The sequence below is a fragment of the Canis lupus genome, chromosome 25 (assembly GCF_048164855.1).
Source record: "Canis lupus baileyi chromosome 25, mCanLup2.hap1, whole genome shotgun sequence".
Taxonomy (NCBI): domain Eukaryota; kingdom Metazoa; phylum Chordata; class Mammalia; order Carnivora; family Canidae; genus Canis; species Canis lupus.
The window spans coordinates 23,464,122-23,486,390 of NC_132862.1; the positions used below are offsets into that span (position 1 = coordinate 23,464,122).

A 22,269-nucleotide genomic window follows, 5' to 3' on the forward strand; every position below is an offset into this window, starting at 1 on the left:
ATGTGCTCCTCTATCTCTGATCTAGAAATACTTAGTTTATTTTCTGCCTGTTCCTTTGCTTTGAAAATTGATTTTTTAAAACATGTATTTGTTAATACGTGTGATTTGATAAAAATATAGTTATGTGCTATTGGGAATATTAGGATATTTATTTAGTTTAATTTTCTATAGATTTAATTGAAAATCTGAAGCTTATTTCAGCTGGTAATAAGCAATAAGAGATTTCTTAATAAGAGATTTTGGTAGCATCTATGCATGCTTTGGAAATGTAGAATAGTCATTTTGACTTTCTGTTGAATGACAATTATAGACTATTCACAAGTATATACTTTGTTCTAAGGTCTTTCATTTTTAAGGGGCAAGAGTTTGTTATCTGTCTTTATGGTGCCAGTTACTAGGTTTAATATTTTGTCCAAAATAGAGAACTCTCAAACCGTGGACTTTTTTGATGATCTGAATATGTATAAAACATCTCATGATTCAAAACTGAGTGTGCTCTCTCTCTCTCTCTCTGTATATATGTAATTTTAAGTAGCACTACTTTCTCATTTAAGATAGATCATAGGAATAAGCATTACCTATGACCATACTCTTCATCTATAAGGGTGAATATGCTCAAATCCGCAGGCCACTTTTCCAAAAATTATTTTTCTTCTCATTTATATCCTTAATTCACATCACTTTTCTAGGCATGCATCACTCATCATGACTTTATGGAAAAAGCCTTGGCCTATTCACATATCCTTCCTCACAAAACCTTTCACTTCTAAACATGACTCCCTCTCTGATTCTTTGCTAACAAGCCCATCCTACCCCTACCTTCATAGCTTCCGATGAGTGGCAGCATCTGTGTGATTAGGATTAGAAGTGCCAACTGGCCAGCATTGACCTACACTGTAAGATCATCCATTACTTTGGACTCTTTATCCTTGAAAAAACACTTCAGTTTTGTGAAACATGATATACATTTATCTGTATTTTGTTTTCGCAACCAGGGTGAATTTGCTCATAGAAATTAAGAAGTTCAGAAAACAGATCTTACTAAATTGAATCTATACCACCTCAATTAATGGTCTGACAGCTGTAGTATTTTCTTTTGGGTTTGGATTCTAATTATAGAACATGTATTCCTTTGTGTCTCCGATGGAAGGCATTCTCTGGTCCAGCAATGGACAGGCAGGTAATGTACTCATTTGCTTTACAAGGCTGGCCTTGGGCTCCCTTCTTTGCACCTCAGTTTTCTTAAGGCAAGAGTCTATTGGCTAAAAAGGGGTCACCCTTTGAGTTGAATTTGAAATGCTCCAATTTCAAATATGGACACATAGATAGCAAATGTCCTCTAAGAGATTAAAAATTATACTGTGTATCTTTAAATATAAAATTGTTCAAAACAGCAAGATTGAAGTGGTCCATTTTTTGAAAAGCCAACAAACAAAAAACTATTTTGTGGGCTAACCACAGAAACAGGTTCTAAATGCATTAAAATATTTTATCCCATTATTTGTTTTGACCAATTGACCACAATATTAAAAATTCAATCATGGAGCAGCTGACAAGTGCAGTTGCCTAATTTTATTTAAGAGTTTTTTTTCCTTTTTCCATTTTTCCATCCTGTTAACGCTGCTGCCTGTGCCCAGACAGTAATGGGCTTCTTGTATGCCCACGACTGTTATGATCATGTAAATTTATTGGTGCTTAGAAGAAGCGAGCTATTAAAACATTACAACAGCCATTACAGCCGGGCTCGTGTTGGCTTTCGCTCCCAATGAACATATGCTTCCGAGTGAATGCCTAAACTCTTATTTATGGATTTAATTTAATATGCGGAAAGAATTCAAAATTAAATTTTGTGTCTGCCTCCAGAGAGTGTCAGTGTATAATAACATGGTAATTTTTACACATCTTTATGAGAAATGGGAAAATTAATTCTTTCTGACAAGTTGTAATTATTCGACTTGGAACAGTTGCAGCTGAGCAGTTTGCATGCCTGTTGTCTGGTGTTTCGCAGTGTAAGGGGAAAACTCAGGGATGGAGATATATTGTGCATCTGAGAGTTTCTAATAGCTTCTGACATTTTAGCCTTGCATATTATCAGGGTGCTCTTTAAGGAGTCGAGGTATAATCTATTATGTTGCCTGGGACACACACAGTTGCAATAGCTGGAATATCCTACAGCAATTTTTTTAAATATGGGGGATATCTCCAGAATCATCCTAGAGATGTATGTAGTTGAAATTGAAGTGACACATCTTTATGTCTCTTAGGGGTACCTCTTATTATCTGCTTCTTCACCTGCATGCACCCAGAATAGATCATTTCACAAGAGTAGAATGTTAGACCTGTATTTTTAAGACTAAATATGCTTAAAAGGAAAATGCATGTTTTCTCACCTGTCCTACAAACCCATTACCCCACCTCAACCTTGCACACGCACAAGTGCTTCTGTAATAAATGCCTACTTGCTTCCTAATCTTTAGATTTGCTGTTTAAGTGTTCATGAAAATGTAGGATTAATTTAACGCACAACTAAACCAAAACACCACTGGCTATGTTAGCAAAGAAAATATGGAACATGTTGTATGTGAAGAGATGGTACGCTGATTGACAGGCCAGCCTGGAGGAGAGTGGTGTCATCTCTGTGTGTAGGATCAATATAGTCCTTGCAAAATAAATGCAAACTTACAATGTAAGAAAGTGTTAGCAGATGAACATGAGAAAAATTCAATTGTCAAAAGCAAGCACATTTCCTTTTTTTGCTTTGGTACTTCTGCTACAGAACACAGGGATAAACAAGTGGGTATGCCTCTGTTCTCTCAGTTGGTAGACTAAAACTTACTCTGACATTGTTTTAAGTGGCAAGATTTTGCTAAAAGTTTCTATTTAAGGACAAGATGTAAATCAGAGTTTTATCCACTAGTGGCCTCCAAAATAGGATGATGCCTTTTGCATGTTAAGGCGAGAGCTCAGCCAAGCTTCCAGACAGGTCATTGTATTGCACCATGCCTGTGTTTCTTTAAGTTCTCTTAGCTACCAGCTTCTTTACTTTCCATCTTGCACTGCCCAGCAGCGGGCAGCCCTAGTCGAAGAGATGCTGCAACTCAGTAATTGGTGGTGGATTTGATCTTATCTTGTCAAAAGGCACAACAGCACCTTGATCCTGGGTGAAGACAACTTTGGACTTTACACATTTTATATTCATGCATTTTCACTTTTTCACTGATTCTCTCTAGTAAGCTCTCTTGTATTCTTACGCATTGAGACCTAAGATGAAAATGTAATCATAAGTTGGAAACTTAACACATGATGTCAAGGCAAATGTTTGAAAGCCTATCTAAGAGGGTTATACAACTCTGTAGAGACTATCAGTCTCCAGCCCTTCCCACTTCCTTCCCCACCCCCACCCCCCACTGCACTTCCTCACCACAAAATAGAGCAAAATCTCAGGAGAGAAGGTACCCAGGAGAGATACGTTATTTTACTTTATTAGACCACATATGCCACCTATGATTGATAATAATGACTGCACTTATTTTGGTGTTTATTTAATAAATTAACTTTTTTTTCTATACACTGCAAACCCATAAAAAGAAACTGGAAGATCACTTTGAAATGTAAATAGTACACTTGATTCTTATCTGTTCTTAAAAGACCCAGCTACTTTAAAGTTCCAGACCTTTATGAGCCCTGTTTTGGAGTAAATTATATTTTTGAAGTATACAACAAGATTTTGAGTGAGAACAGATCGAAAAGAATTTTTATAGCATAATAGACTTATTACAACTCTAATTTATTTGAGGTAGAGTAAAAAATTAAAAGCCTTCACTCCAGACTGAATGCATCAGGTAACATCCGCATTTAAAAACCTCAAACAGAACACTTTAGAAGCAGAAGCAAGAGTCGTTTCCAAAGTGGGAATTTGATATTATAGTGGCTTTTTTTTTTTAATTGGTATGGAGAGTCATGCCTTTTTATTATACTTGTAGAGGACAGAAAGAGCCTCCTGTTTATGCAGAACTGCCCCCTTTACCACTGCCCAACTGCCCCCAGGAGCTGGATCCCACTGAAACACTGGCAGTGATTGGTCAAGCTTCACATCTTGACTGATTTCATCATGTCACTCTATTAGACAGATACTATTATAATTCTCTTTGCCCAGAAGAAGATGTTTAGGGCTAGTTAAGTTAAATAATTGCCAAGTTCAAATAGCTAGTGATGGCTGAAATTAATACTTAAGCCCACATTTCACCATAAAATATTCACTTTGTTTGGTTGCTCACTCTCTTTAGGATAGTGATTAAAATGGATGGGAGACAGAATAGGAATTTGGACTGCCATGGAATGTGATGGAATGTAAACCCAGGACTACTCCAGTGCATTATCTCCCCTGCCAGATTTCCCATCTTCCTTTAGGAGTTCTGTAGGGGGATCCCTGGGTGGCGCAGCGGTTTAGCGGCTGCCTTTGGCCCAGGGTGCGATCCTGGAGACCCGGGATCGAATCCCACGTCGGGCTCCTGGTGCATGGAGCCTGCTTCTCCCTCTGCCTATGTCTCTGCCTCTCTCTCTCTCTCTCTATCATAAATAAATTTAAAAAAATTTAAAAAAAAGGAGTTCTGTAGGTCTCTGGGACATTCAGACTGCACACCTCAGCCCTCCCTGACTCCTCTGTATTGCTTCATATCTCCTCTCTGTCACCATTATCTTGATACTTCGCCTTTAGTGTCTCTCTCAGATGCTTGGTTCCTTTCTATCCCTAGTTTTACCATTTTACTGTGAACACTGGTTAACTCCTATTAGTGACTTAACATAGCCTCTTTCTTCTGACAGTTTCTCCTTGACCAAACTGTGGTCAGGCTCCTCTACACTCTCTCCTCAACTGTGCTTTGGGGCTTCCATGTTTACCTCTGAATTTCTGAGTTTTAGTAAGAATCTTGGTAAGTTAGTTGAACCACAATCGCCCTTCCTCAGTATCTGATCACCACCATCTTCTGCCATCTTTCAGCTGGTGTCTCATCATGCTGGCCTGCCTTCAGCAAGAATCCTGTTAGGTTGGGTTAGCCAGAAATTTCTCCTTTTTCCTGATATTTTCTCATAGTAATTTTGCACCCACCCACTGACCGGCACTCTGCTCCTTGGCTTATAAATTCCCATTTTTCCTTGTTGTATTCAGAGTCAAGTCTGACCTCTTTTCCCTCCTCCAAAACCCCACTGTACCATTGCAGCTTCTCATCCTAATTCTTAGTGCCTTCGAAAAAAAGTCTGCTTGACTGTTTTAACAAGTGTCAGGAATGCATACTTTTTCTGTAACACTTCATCGTAAAGTATACCTCTCATGGAACTAGTGCTTTGTTCAGAAACCTTTAGTGGTTTCCCATCACCTACCAATTACATTTCTTCTAGTCACAGATTTCAGACTGACTTCCAATAATTTCTCGTGCATACTTTGTGTTCTAACTTAAGTAGATTGTCATTCTGTGAACACAGTCTAACATGGGGTTCTTGTTTTCCCTTCTGCTTGGACTGCCTGCCCCCAGGCCTCCATGAAATCTCTTTCACTGTCTAGGCTATTGGCTACTTTTCCTGTAAGCATCTTCCGGTCCCATCCTGACAGCCATCTTCCAATGCTATGAACATCCAGAATGCTTTGTTTATACCTGTCCTGTTGTAACTATTATATGTGGTATTCGTTTCCATTATTTATATACCTGTCTTATATATACCTGTCTCCAACATAGCAGGACCTCAGAAAAGCAAGGGATACTACTTATTTTCATCTATCTTTCTCAGAACACCAGTGCATTCCATTTAGTAGATACTCAGTAATTGCTAACAGAACATGTAAAAGCCTAATCAAACCAAAACCACCAGGAATAAGGAATAATAAATATGACAAAATCATATTTATTGACTTGTAGTGAGGAAGAGAATTCCCTAAAACCATGAACTTCCCCTGACAAGAGCTAGGAGGGAACAACTTGAGGTTAGGGATTTTGAAGAGACTTTAAGAGACAGAGGAATCAGTTTTGGATTGCTTGCTGTTTCTGAGGTGGGACTAAAAGTAGAAGTTACCTGGAGACCGGATGCCTTTATAGTACAGACCAGTGCAGTTTAGCAGTAATTCAGTATTACTGATGAGAAATAAAAATAACAGAATGGACTTGGAGTGACATTGATAAAAATGAGGGAGTCCTTGTGACATTTTGCAATGGCTGCATGACATTGGAAGGAACAGTGTTTTCTGTTTTTAGTATTTGACTTTTTCTATGTCCGTCCTCCTAGCCTGGCTCATGGCAAGGCTGCTTTTTCTTCTTTTTAGTTTAAGTTAATTTTCACTCTGTCTTTGCAGGACAGATTTTGACTCTTACCCAATAAATTAGTGAATTAAAAAAAATATGGAGGAAAGATACTTTTATTTTTCTAGATTATTACTTAAATAGCTAGAACCTGAAACTAATAATTTTGGATGGTCAGGAAGATATTATTTTCCACGTGCTCAGTAGTTTAAAAGGCAATCTTTATATACATGTAAGTCGCAAGCCAATTGTCTACATTTATTTTTACTATCCCTTTTAGTGACTTTCTTTTCCTTGAGCCACCAGATAATTCTGCATTTTTATTCATTTCTCCTATCTCTAGCTCATTGTTCATTCTTAATATAGATACAGAGCTGCAGAGATGTGCTAAGAACATTTTTACAATTTCTTTGCTTTCTTGTCCACTTCCCTGTCTCTCAAGTGTCTTTGATTTAATGGATCAGAAGCCTGGTTTGCTAAGTGTGTTTGTGTGAGTGTGGTAAATAAATATACATCTCCCCCGCACCCCCCCACACACACACATAAAAAGTGGGGTGTGAAACTGTTTTTATTAAGGTTTTCCCTAGAGCAGAAACAAATATAACCAATGCTAGAAATTGTTAAGCCATTTTCTTCTGAACTTGTAATCTTTAAAATTAGGTTAAAATTCTTTACGGCAGCCTTTTTTCATGGTATCTTCAGACTCTGTGTTCTCTGTTGTAGAATTTCTCATGATGGAGGTTTTTTAAAAGGTACCAGATTCCATCCATTCCAGGATACTTTCCCTCATTCCTTCTGAATGAACCCACTAATAAAACCCCTAAAAATTTATTATTTTTTCTTTAAATGGATACCACAGCTGAAATCATATATTATTTGGCTCAGTTTAAACATCAATGTTTCTTCACCTGCATTTATCAACCTGTCTACAACCAGAATGTTTAGAAGCAACAATTTAAAAAAGAAAAAAAAAAAAGTGACCTCACCATTTTAGAATTCACAACGAGAGGTGTTCCATTAGCAAACTGCTCAATTTCTGATTCAACAGAAAAAGGTAATTTGTCCTAAAGTAGAACGTCCCTTCCTAATTTTGTTGAACGTTACCTGGGCAGCCCTGGTCACACAACAGAGAGAGAGTATGCCAATATTTTTGGTGTGTGCTATATATCAGAATGTGATTATAATCATTATATCCCTATTTGCATTTCTCTGGCTCTCTGTTTTCTTTTTAATTGGGTTATAAAACAATTAGTTAACACCATGTCTTTTTAGAACTCCCCAAGTGGGCCAGAAGCTGTTTGTTCTCCCCGGACTGATGAGGGAGGGACCCTCAGGAATCTCATTTTATTTACAGCAGGGTGAAGGTCAGAGAGAAACAGTTTTTGTTCTTGTGCTGTTGCTTTCTGTTGTGACCTCTCTTGCATTGTTTGGCTTCCCTGCCCCCCGCCCTTGTGCTTTGAAGAGCCGCACACCAGGTGTTCCTGTTCTGAATTACACATGAAAGAACCTCATCCCTGGACTAATTAACTAGTAAACTGTACCCGCCTCCCCTGGGTTTAATTGATGCTGCTCTTAAAAGGGGAAGGCAGTCCTCACCCCCCCTGATTTCACACCACAGTCATCTCTTCTTTATCTTTCTTAAATGTAGAGGATGTTCCACATGATTTTGACATCTAGGTAAGGCGCCAGGGCCAGTAGCATAGTTCATAAAACAATTACCCTGGGTGAAAGGAAACTACTCTGGACTTTTCTTCATGGCTTTTTAAAGCTGTGCATGTGACTCTCCAGGGAGTGACACGTCCTGAGTGATCTACTTGCTCACAGTAGCAAGACCCAGAATCTCATCGGTAACTTTCTGCATTTCTGCATTTGATTCTTATTAAAGCAGAGCAGGAAGCCAGTATGCCAATCAGTGTTTTCTATTTTTATTTTTATTGTGGTATTGGAAATATTGGAGAAACCATAAAAGTTGTACAAGCAGATAGCATATCATCTTGTCTTCTAATATCACAATTGTTAGGTAGATTTTATCTTTCACAGACAGGGACTCCAGTCTCCTAAGGTAGTGGACTTAAGCACTGTGGGCAGTCTTCTCTAGGCATCGACATGTGTTCCAGGGAGATGAGGTACAAATGTATGTGCAGTGCAACAACCTGTCCTTTCCTTTCTTCCTGTTCTCTCCTGTAGAGTGTCTTATCCCATTTTTTAAGAATGTCAGGATTTAAAATTCAGCTGAGGAATTCTGTGACTTTTTCCATCATCATTTGGCTGTGATTATATTGCTGTTGTATTTGCTTGTTTGATTTTAAAACTAGAATTAAAATATTTAGAGTTGATTTTTATGTGTGAGAGCATTTTAAAATGCTCACGTGAATAATTTCTTATATAACTAATTAATTTCTTTTGAGTATAGTTAACAGTACTATATTCTGTATTTGTAAGTTACCAAGAGACTGAATCTTAAAAGTTCTCATCATAAGAAAAAAAGAAAATTATAAGGATACGTGGTAATGGATATTAACTAAATTTATTGTGGCAGTCACTTCACAATATATAACTCTTGTATAAATTTGTCTTCTTAAGGCTGCTTCTTAAAATTCCAGACCATGTATATATATCTTCCTGATGCCGTTTCCTTCTGAGTAACTATGAGGACCCTCCACCCTGTCTTTTCCTTGTTTTTCACTTCACATGAGTATTAATGGACATTTATTATTCTCGTACTAACTTCCAGAGCAGGACATGAAAGACCAAAAAATAAAAAATAATGTATATAATTATTTCTCTAAAGTAAGAAATTTTTTGTTTTTGTAAAAGGCATTAAACATTTAAAAAATAATAATAAAAAGGGATGCCTGGATGGCTTGGCGAATGATTGAGCTTCTGCCTTTGGCTCGGGGCATGATCCCGGAGTCCCAGATAGAGTCCCACATGGGGCTTTCTGCAGGGAGCCTGCTTCTCCCTCTGCCTATGTCTCTGCCTCTCTCTCTTTTTGTGCCTTCCATGAATAAATAAATAATCTCTTTTAAAAAAGAAATAATAAAAATAAGTTAGTCATCCTGTTGGAAAACGTTGCTCTGTGGCTGAGGATTTACTGGATTGCACAGTGCATTACACATGGTAAGACTAGAAGTTTAAAACGTTTTCTTGGGATCCCTGGGTGGCGCAGCGGTTTGGCGCCTGCCTTTGGCCCAGGGCGCGATCCTGGAGACCCGGGATCGAATCCCACATCGGGCTCCTGGTGCATGGAGCCTGCTTCTCCCTCTGCCTGTGTCTCTGCCTCTCTCTCTCTCTCTCTGTGACTATCATAAATAAATAAATAAAAAAATTAAAAAAAAAAAAAATAAAACGTTTTCTTATGAACTTTTAACTTTGCTTAATTGAAAGCTTTTTGAGAATGGGTGTTGTCTGAGTCTATCATTTCTGCCTCCTAGCCCACAGCAGAATGCTTCATGTATGATCCATACATGTTTGTTGAATATAACTGAATTGAGTTTTTTTTTTTTTTTTTCCCTAGCATTGGGTGTTGAATAGAGCTAGGAAGGGGAACTTGACAGGATGGTAGAACAAACAAGCTCCTTAAAATTATTAACAAAATGATAACAAAATGTGGTCATGCTCCCTGAGTCCTTTAGGACTTGAGGGAATTTGAATTAGCTATTGACATAAGAGGGGGAAAAATTAAGGAAAAAATGCTGAGAATCTAGTTCAGTGTAGACAAAATGTGGAGGTAGTGGTTTTGTACCCAGTGATCCTGTTAAGTCTGAAAATACTTGTTTTAAACATAGACACAGTTTTAATAACACAGATGTGTACCACTCTCTCTCCCTCTCTTTTTCGCACATATCCTACACATGGCAATCACATGAATTTATACTATGCACCATTACTCACATACTTCATAATTCTTAAAGTATAAATAATAGCAGCTGCAGATCTAAAATCATCCACCTGATATTCACTTCTGTTGTACATTTTCATCTTCTGCATATTCTTACAGTGAGATTATAAATATATGTAAAGTTAATGCTGCGTATTTAAAATGTTGGTTTAGTAATGCATTTCAATATAAAATGGATTACTCTTACTTTGTGAAATGGAATTAAGTGGTATAAATAAATAAATTCAATGAACAATAACTGAGCTTTTACTTATATGGTAAATGTAGCACTTGATTCTGGGTCTTGGGAAATGCATCAGCTAGATCTCTTGCCCTCTAGAAACTCCCAGTGTAATGTCAAAGAATGTCACACAAATAAAACCATGCAACACAGTGTTATAAATGCTGTAATAAAGACATTTAAAAAATACTACAGATGTACCCAGAAAGGTTAATAACTCTGAAGAGGTTGATAAAAGTTTTCAGAGGCAGTATCATTGGAGTTCAATCTTGAATGATGAATTTTCTAAGGCAATTTGGAGATTCCTAGTTTAGATAATTAGGTGAATGGTGATAATTTAACTGGGAATCAGAAGGAGGTATAGGTCTGAGGAATGGAAAATAATGAGTCACTTGTGGATATGTTAGATGTTAGTGGTTTGGAACACCTAGGAAGAGAGGTTAAATTATGGAGCTGGCATTTGGGATAGAAATGAGAGTTGAATATATGTATATACAGCACACACATTTGGTTGTCTTTAAGGTATAGGTGCTAGTTGAAGAGAGCCAGGAGTTGAGCACATTGCCCATGCAAAGTGTGTAGAGGATGAAGAGGAATGTCCACCAGAAAGGGGCAAACCAAAGTGAGGAGGAGACAGCACTGATCAGTGTTGTGGATTCCTAAGACAAATGCAGCCCCTGGCTCCTTTCTCTTCTTGAGGACCTAGGGCTTGTGCTGAGCTCACTTTCTCTTTTTAACTTTTCTGTCACTCCTAAAATACATACTTTTTTTTTTTTTTTACTACCCCTCCCAACAGACCATCCTTAATTAAACTTCATCAACTGAAATGAAATATCCACATATGAGTAAGTTAACATTTTTGAATTCTGAAGTCCAGCAGATTGGAGTGGATTTAGATTTATTAGAACATGATTTTTACCATCTGCCCTCTTTTTTATTTAGATAAGCAGGTTAGTCTTAGCTTTTCATATACTCTCTCTCAATGTATATCTTACTCACTAAAGCTAAAGCTTTCAGAAGATGTAGTGTCATGCATGTTATTTACCCTAGACTGACAGTAATAATCTATGTAGTCATTTTATTGAAGCATCTGAATGTATCAGTTATATATTTTTTCTTACCACTGCTCTCAAATATGCTATTTCAGATCAGACTTATTTGCTCCTTGGTTATATTCCTAACATATCTTATGGTTTTCTTTCCCACTCCTATCCCTTTATTTTCCTGCCTCTCCCAGAGGCAAGCACTAGTCACAGTTCCTTGAGAAGCCTTCCAGATATATACTGTACATATGCAGTCTTAAACACACTCACACACACACACACACATTCACACAGACATGCATGCACATAAACACACATAGCCATTTTTTGGAACTTTTACCATGGGCATTTTAGAATGATGTAAAAATAAATATATAGATATTTATATATAAATATATAGATATATAAATATATAGAATTCTACTCTAAGACAAAATAAAACAAACAAACAAAACAAACAAACAAAAACCTAAAACTCTAGGCAGCCCAGGTGGCTCAGAGGTTTAGCGCTGCCTTCAGCCTGGGGCGGGATCCTGGAGTCCTGGGATCAAGTCCCACACTGGGCTCCCTGCATGGAGCCTGCTTCTCCCTCTGCCTATGTCTCTGTCTCTCTCTCTGTCTCTGTCTCTCTCTCTCTCTCTGTGTCTCTAATGAATAAATAAATGAAATCCTTAAAAAAAAAAAAACAACTAAAACTCTGATCATGGCTTTTCAACCTTTTTAAACTTTTTACCCAATATCTTTTGGATTCTTTTATTAAATTTATCTCCTTTTATATAAAATTTGTTCAGTTGTCCTAAAATAAATTCATCTCAGACTTAGTCTGATTTTAGAATTTCTGTTTTGCTCTACTTCTTTTCTATTATATTCTAGCTTATTCTGCTTTAATTTATTACTATGACTCAGGCTGAACTCAGGCTTCTCCCATAGTGACAGTTGTAGTTCTTCGTCGGGAAGGCAGAGCCATCCTCTATTTGCAATCAAAAAAATCCAAAGAATGCTTGATTTGGATATGTACCCATGCCTGAACAATTTTTCTGTGGACAGTAAGATCAGATAAGAACCAGATATGGGCCCCGTGCACACTCAAACCACAAGTATAGGAGAGGATTACCCTCAAAGAAGAAGGAGTATTTTCCTCAGATGAGGAATTGGATAGCATGCTGGGCCAATGAAATGTTTAGCTAACACAGTCTACAGCATTCCATTAAAAAAAAATTAGTAAAAAGTACATTAGTCATGACAAAAATGATATTTCTGTTGTACTGAACTTGTTTTTAACAGATATAGACTAAAGCTCTTAATATGTTGCTAATGACTAAAAGCGGTTATTCAACTGAAAAGGTGTTTAACATTCCTTCAAAAGAACCTTCATTATTATGGATGTATTTTCAATATTTTCTCTAAATTATTCTTTGCCTTAAATTAGTATAATCCATCCAACTGATTATAACCATTATAATCACAATGTGAAGTTAAGTCATGACTGAATATTTGTATAGATTAATAATAGTCAGATGTTCTTGTAAATATGCATAATTGCGTTTCAATCTATCTACAAATCCCAATGTTTCTCTTTGCAGATTGTATCTGAAAGAAATATGGAAGCTCTCCATTCTCTTTTTTCTCCATTGCTACTTTCCCATTTCATGATTTTTCTTCTGGATTCTAACGATATATTGTTTCCCAACTGGTCACTCTGCTTACTGTCTCATTCCTCTTTCACAAATCTGTTCCTCAACAGCAGACCAAGGGTTTCCTTTAAAATATAAATCGGATCATATTATAATTATAATACTTCCCTGGTTGAAGCTCTCCAGTGGCTTCTCATTATAACTGGAATTAAATAGAAATTATTTGCCTTGGCCAATAAGGCTTTGGCTTGCCTCTTTTAACTTCAACTTGAGCCACTAACCTCTCATTTATGAAGTTTACATCACACAACCATTTAGTTTTGGGAATATGTCCAAAAGTTGCCCGTATCTCAGGGCCCTTGCAGACACTGTTCCTGCTGTATAGAACTCTCCCTTTCCCCACCCCCACCCCATGTCTGGTTTCTTCTCATCCTTTAGGCCTCTGCTAAAATGTCAAGTTTAGAGAGTTCTTCCTTGCTACCCTATCTCAATATTATCCTGCCCTTTTTCCTCTAGCCTTTCACCATGTTTCTTTATACATTTACAACAATTAAGTAAATTTTTTGTCATTGTGTTGACTTATTGGCTATCTTCACTGTTAGATTGTCAGCTTCATGAGAGAAGAGTAAAGGTCAATGCCTTTCTTCACAACGTACTGTTAATATTTAGCACAGTGGTTGGCACAAAAATATTTGCTCAGGAAATACTTATCAAATGACTTACAGAATGAATATAGTAATCTTATTAAAAAACTCATCTATGTGATAATTAAAAATATTCTTTTATGATAATAGCACAAAACACCAACAACAGCAGTAGCAAGCACTTCTAAAAAGAGAAAAGAAGGGATGCCTCGGTGGCTCAGCAGTTGAGCATCTGCCTTTGGCTCAAGGCATGATCCTGGGGTCCTAGGATTGAGTCCCACATTGGGTTTTCTGCATGGAACCTGCTTCTCCCTCTGCCTATGTCTCTGCCTCTCTGTGCCTCTCATGAATAAATAAATAAAATCTTAAAAAAAGAAAAAGAAAAAGGAAGTTCATCAGAAGGAGGAACAAAAAACAAAACCCCTAGAAAAGTTAACCAAGGGTGGCTGGATGTTTACAGAAGAAAAAAAAATGTGCTTCAAAGGATAAAAATTATCCATCATAAAGCATTTCATCAAATCACTGCAGGATGTGCTAGGTGTCTGTCAGAATGGATCTCACTTCCCTAAGGAAAATGGTATGCTGCCATGGGGACTGTGGGCTAATCTGAAGGCAACAGGAAGCAACTGATATAAAAATTAGACGAAACTAGACAGTAATGTCCTGCAACGTGCTCACTTGGCGCCCAAGCTGCCCAAGTTAAAGTCTGATGATGTGGGAGTCAGGGTGGGGGCATGCGTCATGCTCATGGGGGATTTGTTGTCTTATTGGGGGAGAACAGTGAGGAGACTCAGGAATGTGAACACCCTGCCAAGGCTGTAATGTAAGGATGGAGTCTCCACTTTCATTCCTGTACTTTAGTAGCAGGAAGGATTGTAGAAGTATGGAGGAGAAGCTTAGGAACTTTCTCAGCCTCTGCTTCCAGGTTGCTTATGAATGAATCTAAGAATACAGAAATTTACAAGTGCCATGGCAGTGACCTAAAGGCCCTAATGAAATGATGAGCTAAACTAGGTAACCAACTTCTTTATTATATTTGGCCTTCATATGAAAATATTATATTTATTTATAATGTACAATCTCATGTTAAAACTATTTGTAATATGTACCAATCATATCATACTTAATAAAAGCACACAAAAACAAAGCTTCAAGAAGAGCTGAGAAACCCAATTAGACTGGAAGCAGGATACAGTTAAGTAAAGAGTGTGAGGAAAGGTAGGAACACGTAGGGAGCAGTTTGTGTGAAGGTGAATGGTGAGGTAAGTCAACCGATCACGGGCAATGACCCCAGAGAGCAGAGAGAAGGGGGACAGAGGGGCGCTGAATGACAAGGTGGAGGACTTCACACAATTAGATTATGAAGGCTCCTGGACACAGGTGTAGGATTTTGGCAGAGGGAACCCAAGGAACTTATTTCAGCTAGAGAATGAGAGGGTTAGGTTTGTATTATAAAGGTATTTCTGTAGAGGTGCCTGGGTGCCTCATGACTCAGGTCATGATCCTGGTGGCCTGGGATAGAGCCCCATACTGGGCTTCCTGCTCAACATGGAGCCTATGTCAACCTGTCCCTCTGCCCCTCCCCCCACTCATTCTATCTCTCTCTCTCTCTCTCTCTCTCTTTCTCCTCTTTCTCTCTCAAGTAAAATCTTAAAAAAAAAAATAGTATTTCTGTAACCTCTTTCATCAGTCCAAACAAAAGTTTCTACTGAGTTACATGGGATGGTGGTGTGGACATGCAGAGAAGTGCCAGAGCAAAAGTCCAAGTTATAGTCTTGTGTTTGCAGGATATAGTAATTTGTGAGTTAGGTGGGGGAGAGGTGAAGTGAGAAGAGAAATAAGGATGACTGCCTGTTTTGGGGGGGTTTCTCCTCCCTTGAGCAGCAGGGTGCTTTGTGCACCCTTAAGGAAAATAAGGAATGCTGGAAGGGGCACCCAGATGAATGAATGCAGTTTTGAGCATATTGATTTTATATCTTCTGAAATGCCTCCATTAAAGATATTGAATAGATATTTGGATAAGTGGGCTTTGGAGTGTGTTATAAAGATTCAGGAAGGAGATACAGCTTTTGAAGGCTTTGGTATGTAGTCAGGGATTTAAAATATGGGGATGGGTGTGATTATATAGTGAATCCAAAGAGGACCTAGAACACAGCTCTGGGGAACTCCAACATTTGAGATTAGGGCTGAGGAGGAAAAGGGGTTTAGAATTAAGTTTGAAAGACAGGAAGAACACCTATCTAGTAGAGTGTCCTGAAAGCCTAGGGAGTGTACAAGGAGGGAAGTGACCATCGTGGTTAAGTGCTCCTGAGATGTCAAGCAATGTGTGGATTTCAAAGCAGCCCTTGAATTCAGTGGTGTGTTGGTCACAGGAGGTCTAGTTCTAGCAGTCTTGGAAGAATGGCAGTGTAGAAACTAAAATGGTATGAGTAGAGAAGAGAGTAAAAAGTGAAAGAATGTCTTAAAAAAAAAGAAAGTTCTAGACCTATCTCTTTTTGGAAGTAAAACAATGTCTACTGAAAGTTTATATTTTCTTTTTTATTTTATGTTTTTAAGAGAAAAGAGACTTTAGTTTGTTTAAATGCTGAAGGAATGGCAGGGGAAAGTTAAAGAATGTGTATTGAAAATTAATATTATTTCAACCTCAACAATTCTGTTTCAGACAACTTAAAAATGTTCCCTGAGTTTGTTTGTTTGTTTGTTTTTTAATTACTTCTTAGGAATCATGGTCAAAGAGAGTTAGGATGCCAGAAGGACAGGGAATCGCCTGCAGTGATTGGGAGGCCTGACATTAAATCACGTGTGAAATAGTTATGTAGTTACAGATTTTGTAGGTGCTCAATAACTGTTTGCTGAATGACTGAATAAATGTTTTGTACTCCATGCTATTCCTGAGGGAAAGGGAAAAAAGCATTTCAAAGTAGGAGTGATTGGGATTCAGGGAAAAGGAAATAGAGGAGAAGAAAGGTAATGAGGATTAAGCACATCACTGGTATTTCCTCATGGGGCATGTGTTGATGTCTCCAAACCCTTTATGTCCCTTGTGGAACTTCTCTGAGATTCCTCCTTTAGGAAAGTTTGACCTGTATAATAAATTCATAGAAATAAATTTTACAATGGGGAATTGTATTTCCATTAAAAATAAGCATTTTTATATATTTTTGACCCAGGATTAAAAGTCAATCTAATTTTAATGTAATTCATTATTATCTCTTTTAGAAAATTAGCTATATTTATAATCATCAGAAAATGTCTCTCATCTTACTTTCACAGAGATTCTCTTTGTGCTTAGAGTTTGAGGAAATCTATGATATCATTGCATTATTCAGAATGGAATCTGGAGGAAAACAAAACCCTGTTTTACACATACGAGTACATCTGAATATGTGTCACAAATACTACCATCATGTATTTATGGTTATTCTTCATTTCTTATATGCTGAATGACTAAATTATAATAAAGGCTGAATAACCCCTTTTAGATTTAGAAAGGATAGTGGCTATCTTTGAGAAATATTTTATTCTAATTAGTCCATTAGTCTCCAATGGAGACCATTGGTGAATGTAGCTCACTGGACCCTAATTCTTCTCTAAGTAAGACCAAATTCGTGTTATGCTGCAGTCTTGGGGAACCATCCAAAATCCATTTCTTTTTATCTTTTTCCCCCATAATATTTATTTATTATATTTATTATAAGAATATTTGCATAACAAAAAGAGATTTAAATAGATGCTATTTTTGATGAGGCCTGCACTCTCAACTTGTTCTTTTTGCTGGTGGAATTACTGAAGTGTCTCAGGAGTTTTGAGTTGTCAGGAGTGTCTCAGGAGTTCACTTCTGTAGTGAATGAATCAGTGGATGGTTTTGTCAGGAAAAGCCATACTCCAGGTATCCTACGGCTGTTGTTAGAATAGACCTGTTGTATGCATTATGTGATTCTGGTTTCCAAGTAATTTAGGTGCAGTAGGTACAAAGCAACATTTTTCTACTTACTTTATTTTTTTTTCTAGTTACTTTAAAATCTCCATTAGCCAATAAGAATGGTTTGCTGCCGTTTGGACACATTATGAAAGATTATTACGTGGGAGGAGAAGCACAGGTACAAAGTAGATCAGGACAGCAGTGGAGATTAGGGGAGGATAGAGATACTTTTAAAAAAAAATTAAATTAAAAAATAGCATACAGTATTCAGCATGAGTCTATTATTTTCTAGATTTATTCTATTTATTTTTTTAAAGATTTCCAGGACTCTGGGATCATGCCTTGGGCCGAAGGCAGATGCTCAACCACTGAGCCACCCAGGCATCCCTTATAGATTTCTTTTAAAAATGAAGCTTCACACAAGTATTTAACCAGCCATTTGATTACATATTTAAAACCAGTGTAACTGTGTATCAATTTTTTTTTATCACAGGAAGGATGGTACTGTTCTTCTGGGGAAAGGTGGGACTCTTGAACTTAACATGCAGCTTCTGGAGAGACATTGTAAGAATGAGAGGGGACGGAGTTGTTTACCCAGTTGGGAGGACCAGCTGCTCAACCCTGATCCTCAGTTGAGGATATTTTTTTTTAAGGTTTTATTTATTTATTCATGAGAGACACAGAGTGAGAGAGAGAGAGAGAGAGGGAGAGAGAGAGGCAGAGACACAGGCAGAGGGAAAAGCAGGCTCCATGCAGGGAGCCCGACGTGGGACTCGATCCCAGGTCTCCAGGATCAGGCCCTTTGCTGAAGGCGGCGTTAAACCGCTGGGCCACCCGGGCTGCCCAGTTGAGGATATTTTAGAAAGAACATCTATGTATTCTACATGTCAGTTAATGATACGCTGTTTACTTTGGTACATGCTATTATAACTATTTCTCTGTGTTTGGAATGCACCTGATATTTATGCCAAAATGATTTATAGTCAACTTTTGATTGAATCTGAAGGTTGGTACAAGGAATAAGAAGAAAGGTGTATATTTTATTGTAATGTATATTGCTTTTGAGATATACTCCATAATTTACTACGGCATATGCAATTTCCTTATAATGTTCTTGGATAAATTATCCAATTATTAAATGGTTGGGTGATAAAAAATGGCCTGTAGGTAAGCTTTAATGATGGGAAGGCCTAAGTTGAAGTGGCTTTTCTATGAAAATATGCCTGGAAATAACTTAGAGAAGTACTTTTTATGCTGCTGGTTAGTATGTATAGTCAGCATAATTCAGAGAATTTAAAAAGGAAATAAAATGTTTTTTTCTAATTATATCTATTTCTGAGATATCATGACCCATTTCATGGTATTATCTGTTCTTTTAAATCATTTATTTACTTTAATTAGTAATGGTAGTTAGAATTTTTTCTCTGCCAAGTACTTCTTTTCAACAAAGAAACCAAGGAAACGTCCATCAGGATGCTCGGGGACCAGAAGAAATGGTCATTGAGGAAGTTGTTCTGAAGATGATGCGTGGAGGTATATGTAGTTGTCCATACACCTAAGTGAGGCCAGATGAGGTGTGCAGTCAAGGAAAGAGCCAGCTAGGACTGCTCTGCTCTCTTTCTGTAATGATCTTAATGAAAGCTTACTGGTCAAATCTTGGCTTTTGTTGGTGAGCTTTCCGCTTAACCTCTCACCTTGGTTGACATTGAACTTGCCTCTAATGGCTTCACAGCCCAACAGCAGTTTCTCAGCTCCTTAAGTAAGCATCACATTAGTTCAAGTTAACATCACATTGTGTCCTTCAAATGCTTTTTGTGTAGAGTTATGTTCTGCTGACCTCTCATTCACTTACAGAAATTGCTTCTAAGAAACTTTCTGCTTCATATTTTTTAGGAAAAAATGCTAACAAAACAAAGATATGATAGTTTAGGTCATGGAGCTATTTCAGGGGTTGTGCCTTGTAATGTAAACTAAATATCCAGTAGAGCTACATTCATTTTACAGAATAGCCTAATATCTTATTTCTCCTATTCTGGTGTATTTTTAGGATATAGATTACCTTTAAATATTCTGATCTTGTTGTTCACTTTTGTCCTATGAACAAAATATTAAAAGAACATATAACTTTCTATGAAGGGACTGCTGCACTTGGAGTGATATTATGCTTTAATTTGTGATGACAGTTTGAAATGAATCACAACCTTCCTCTTCTTAATGAACTAGACTTTGATCTTGTACAGGTACTTCTGACCCACTGTTGAGCAATTTAGAATTTTATGACTCTTGAAAGTGAAGAAGAATATTCTTTCTGAGGGAAGATTCCCAGAACCCCAGCTCCAGTGTCCTGCGTGGCTTAGCCCTTCCCTGTGTTCTGATATATCCATGCATCTGTGGTTATTTTCAGTAGTCATAAAAAATTATATTACCTGGAGCCATTTTCTAAAATTTTCTAAGCCCCTGATAGCTTGTTATGAAATGCTGATGCCACAAAGTTGTCTGTTTTGTAAGCACTTAAACCCAGAGGAAGATAAAGCAATAAGTGAATTGGGACCAAGGTAAGGATTCAGCTATCCCTAAATTTGCCAAGTTGGTGCTCATTTTCTTCTGGGATCAAATCTCATGTTAGGGATAATTGGTGACAACGGAGACCCCACGAAAATGATCAGCACTTGCCTCAACTAAAAGGGGCTGTTAATTTTTCTCATGTGTGGGGTTTATTTATTTATTTATTTATTTATTTATTTTTATTTATTTTTTCATGTGTGGGGTTTAATGTTACCCACTTTCTTATTTATTTTAAGAAAAGTCGGGAGTCTAGATGTTTATGTAAAATATCCTGATTTTTCAATGTGTCTGTCTCAAAAAAAGGGAGAGAAAATGACACTGAAGGTTTAACAAAACAGGACTCTCAGGTAGGATCAGATTCTTGGATCATCCATGTAAGTGTTCTGCTATAAGGGGAACTTACAGATATATTGCATTTCTGTTGCTCTCAATGAAATATATGGCCTTAGTATCGTTTTATTTAGTCTTAGGGTGACTAATAGGTAGGTAGACTTTATGATATTACCTAAGATAAGAGATATTGAACCCTCTATTTTTGAAGGCCTTGCTCCAAATAAAATTAATTTTGTTTTGTTTTTTGTTTGTTGTTGTTGTTGTTTTTGTTTTTGTTTTTTAGATGATGGAGAGTTAGACAGTTCTGAAATAATAGTTTAACCATGGATTTTGGATAATAAAATAATTTTTGTTCTCTGGATCTTTATCACTTACGATATTTAGAAAAGTAGCCAATTTAAAGTGGCTAACATTTACTAAGTACTCAATAATTATTGATTAAGAGCAATAGGCTCGGGCAGCCACGGTAGCTCAGTGGTTTGACGCCTGCCTTCAGCCCAGGGCGAAATCCTGGAGACCCGGGATCGAGTCCCACGTCGGGCTCCCTGCATGGAGCTGCTTCTCCCTCTGCCTGTGCTTCTGCCTCCCTCTCCCTCTCTATGTCGCTCATGAATAAATAAATTTCAAAAACTTAAAAAAAAAAAAAAGAGCAATAGCCTCTTTGAACAGGAAAAGAAAAGTGTTGGTGAGAATATGGAGAAACTAGATACTGACATACTGCTGCTGAGAATGCAAATTGGCATAACCACTTAAGAAACTGTTGAGCAGTATCTACTAAAGTTGAACATATAAATGAATACCTGTAACTCCAATTTCACTTTCAAGTGTATATCCAGCAAATATGCATACATATATTCACCAAAAGATATGTACTGGAATACTTAGAGTAGCACTGTTCATAATAGCACAAATCAAGAAGCTACCCAAATGCCCAACAAATACCAAATGCATAAAGTAATATTTATCCTTAAAATGAAAAACTATACAGTAATGAAAATGTATGCTCTACCTCTGCATGTGACTATATATAAATTTCTATAAGCATAATGCTGATCATTTGAGTCAAACCCAAAATAATATATATACTATATAATTTCAGTGGTATTAAGTACAATAATTGACAATATGCACTGTGCTGTTTTTTTAATGCAAGAATGGTTGTTACCCAGGGGATATTAGTAATAAGAAGGGAAAGGCCCTTCTGGGTGCTAGTTATATTTTATTTCTTGATCTGGGTGCAGGATTTCACAGATGCATTTAATTGTTATAGATAATGAGCTGGATGCTATAACTTGTTTGCTTTTTTCTGTGTTTATTATTCTTTAATAATACATTAAAATGGAACAGGTAATAGGTATTTAAGTTCAATGAAATAATCGTTTGTAATAAAAGGAAATACATTTATTTTTAATATTGTCCAATATCTTATTTAAGTAAAAGTAGGATAACCTGAGTAGAGTAGACTGTTAAATGAAGATATTCTATAAATTATGGTTTTACATAAGTATATATAAGGTGGAATTTTTGCCAAATTCAGAGATACTTTAAAACTCTGTATGGATTTTACAAAATTTGTAAAGTAAATGTCACCTCAGGTATAAATCAGTTAGTCGTGTGTACAATATACTAAATATATTGCCTCTCATTTTTTCATGGATTTTCACAATGTTTGATGGTGAATAGTTCTAATGATTGCATTTTTTATATAAAATGGGAA

General features: G+C 37.0%; 1 protein-coding gene across 22 annotated transcripts in view; it reads left to right on the forward strand.

Annotated features, from left to right (window-relative positions):
• The window catches only part of SOX5 (SRY-box transcription factor 5), a 996,739-nt gene that overhangs the window by 405,901 nt on the left and 568,569 nt on the right, over positions 1-22,269 (forward strand). The gene's annotated exons all lie outside the window — the stretch shown is intronic.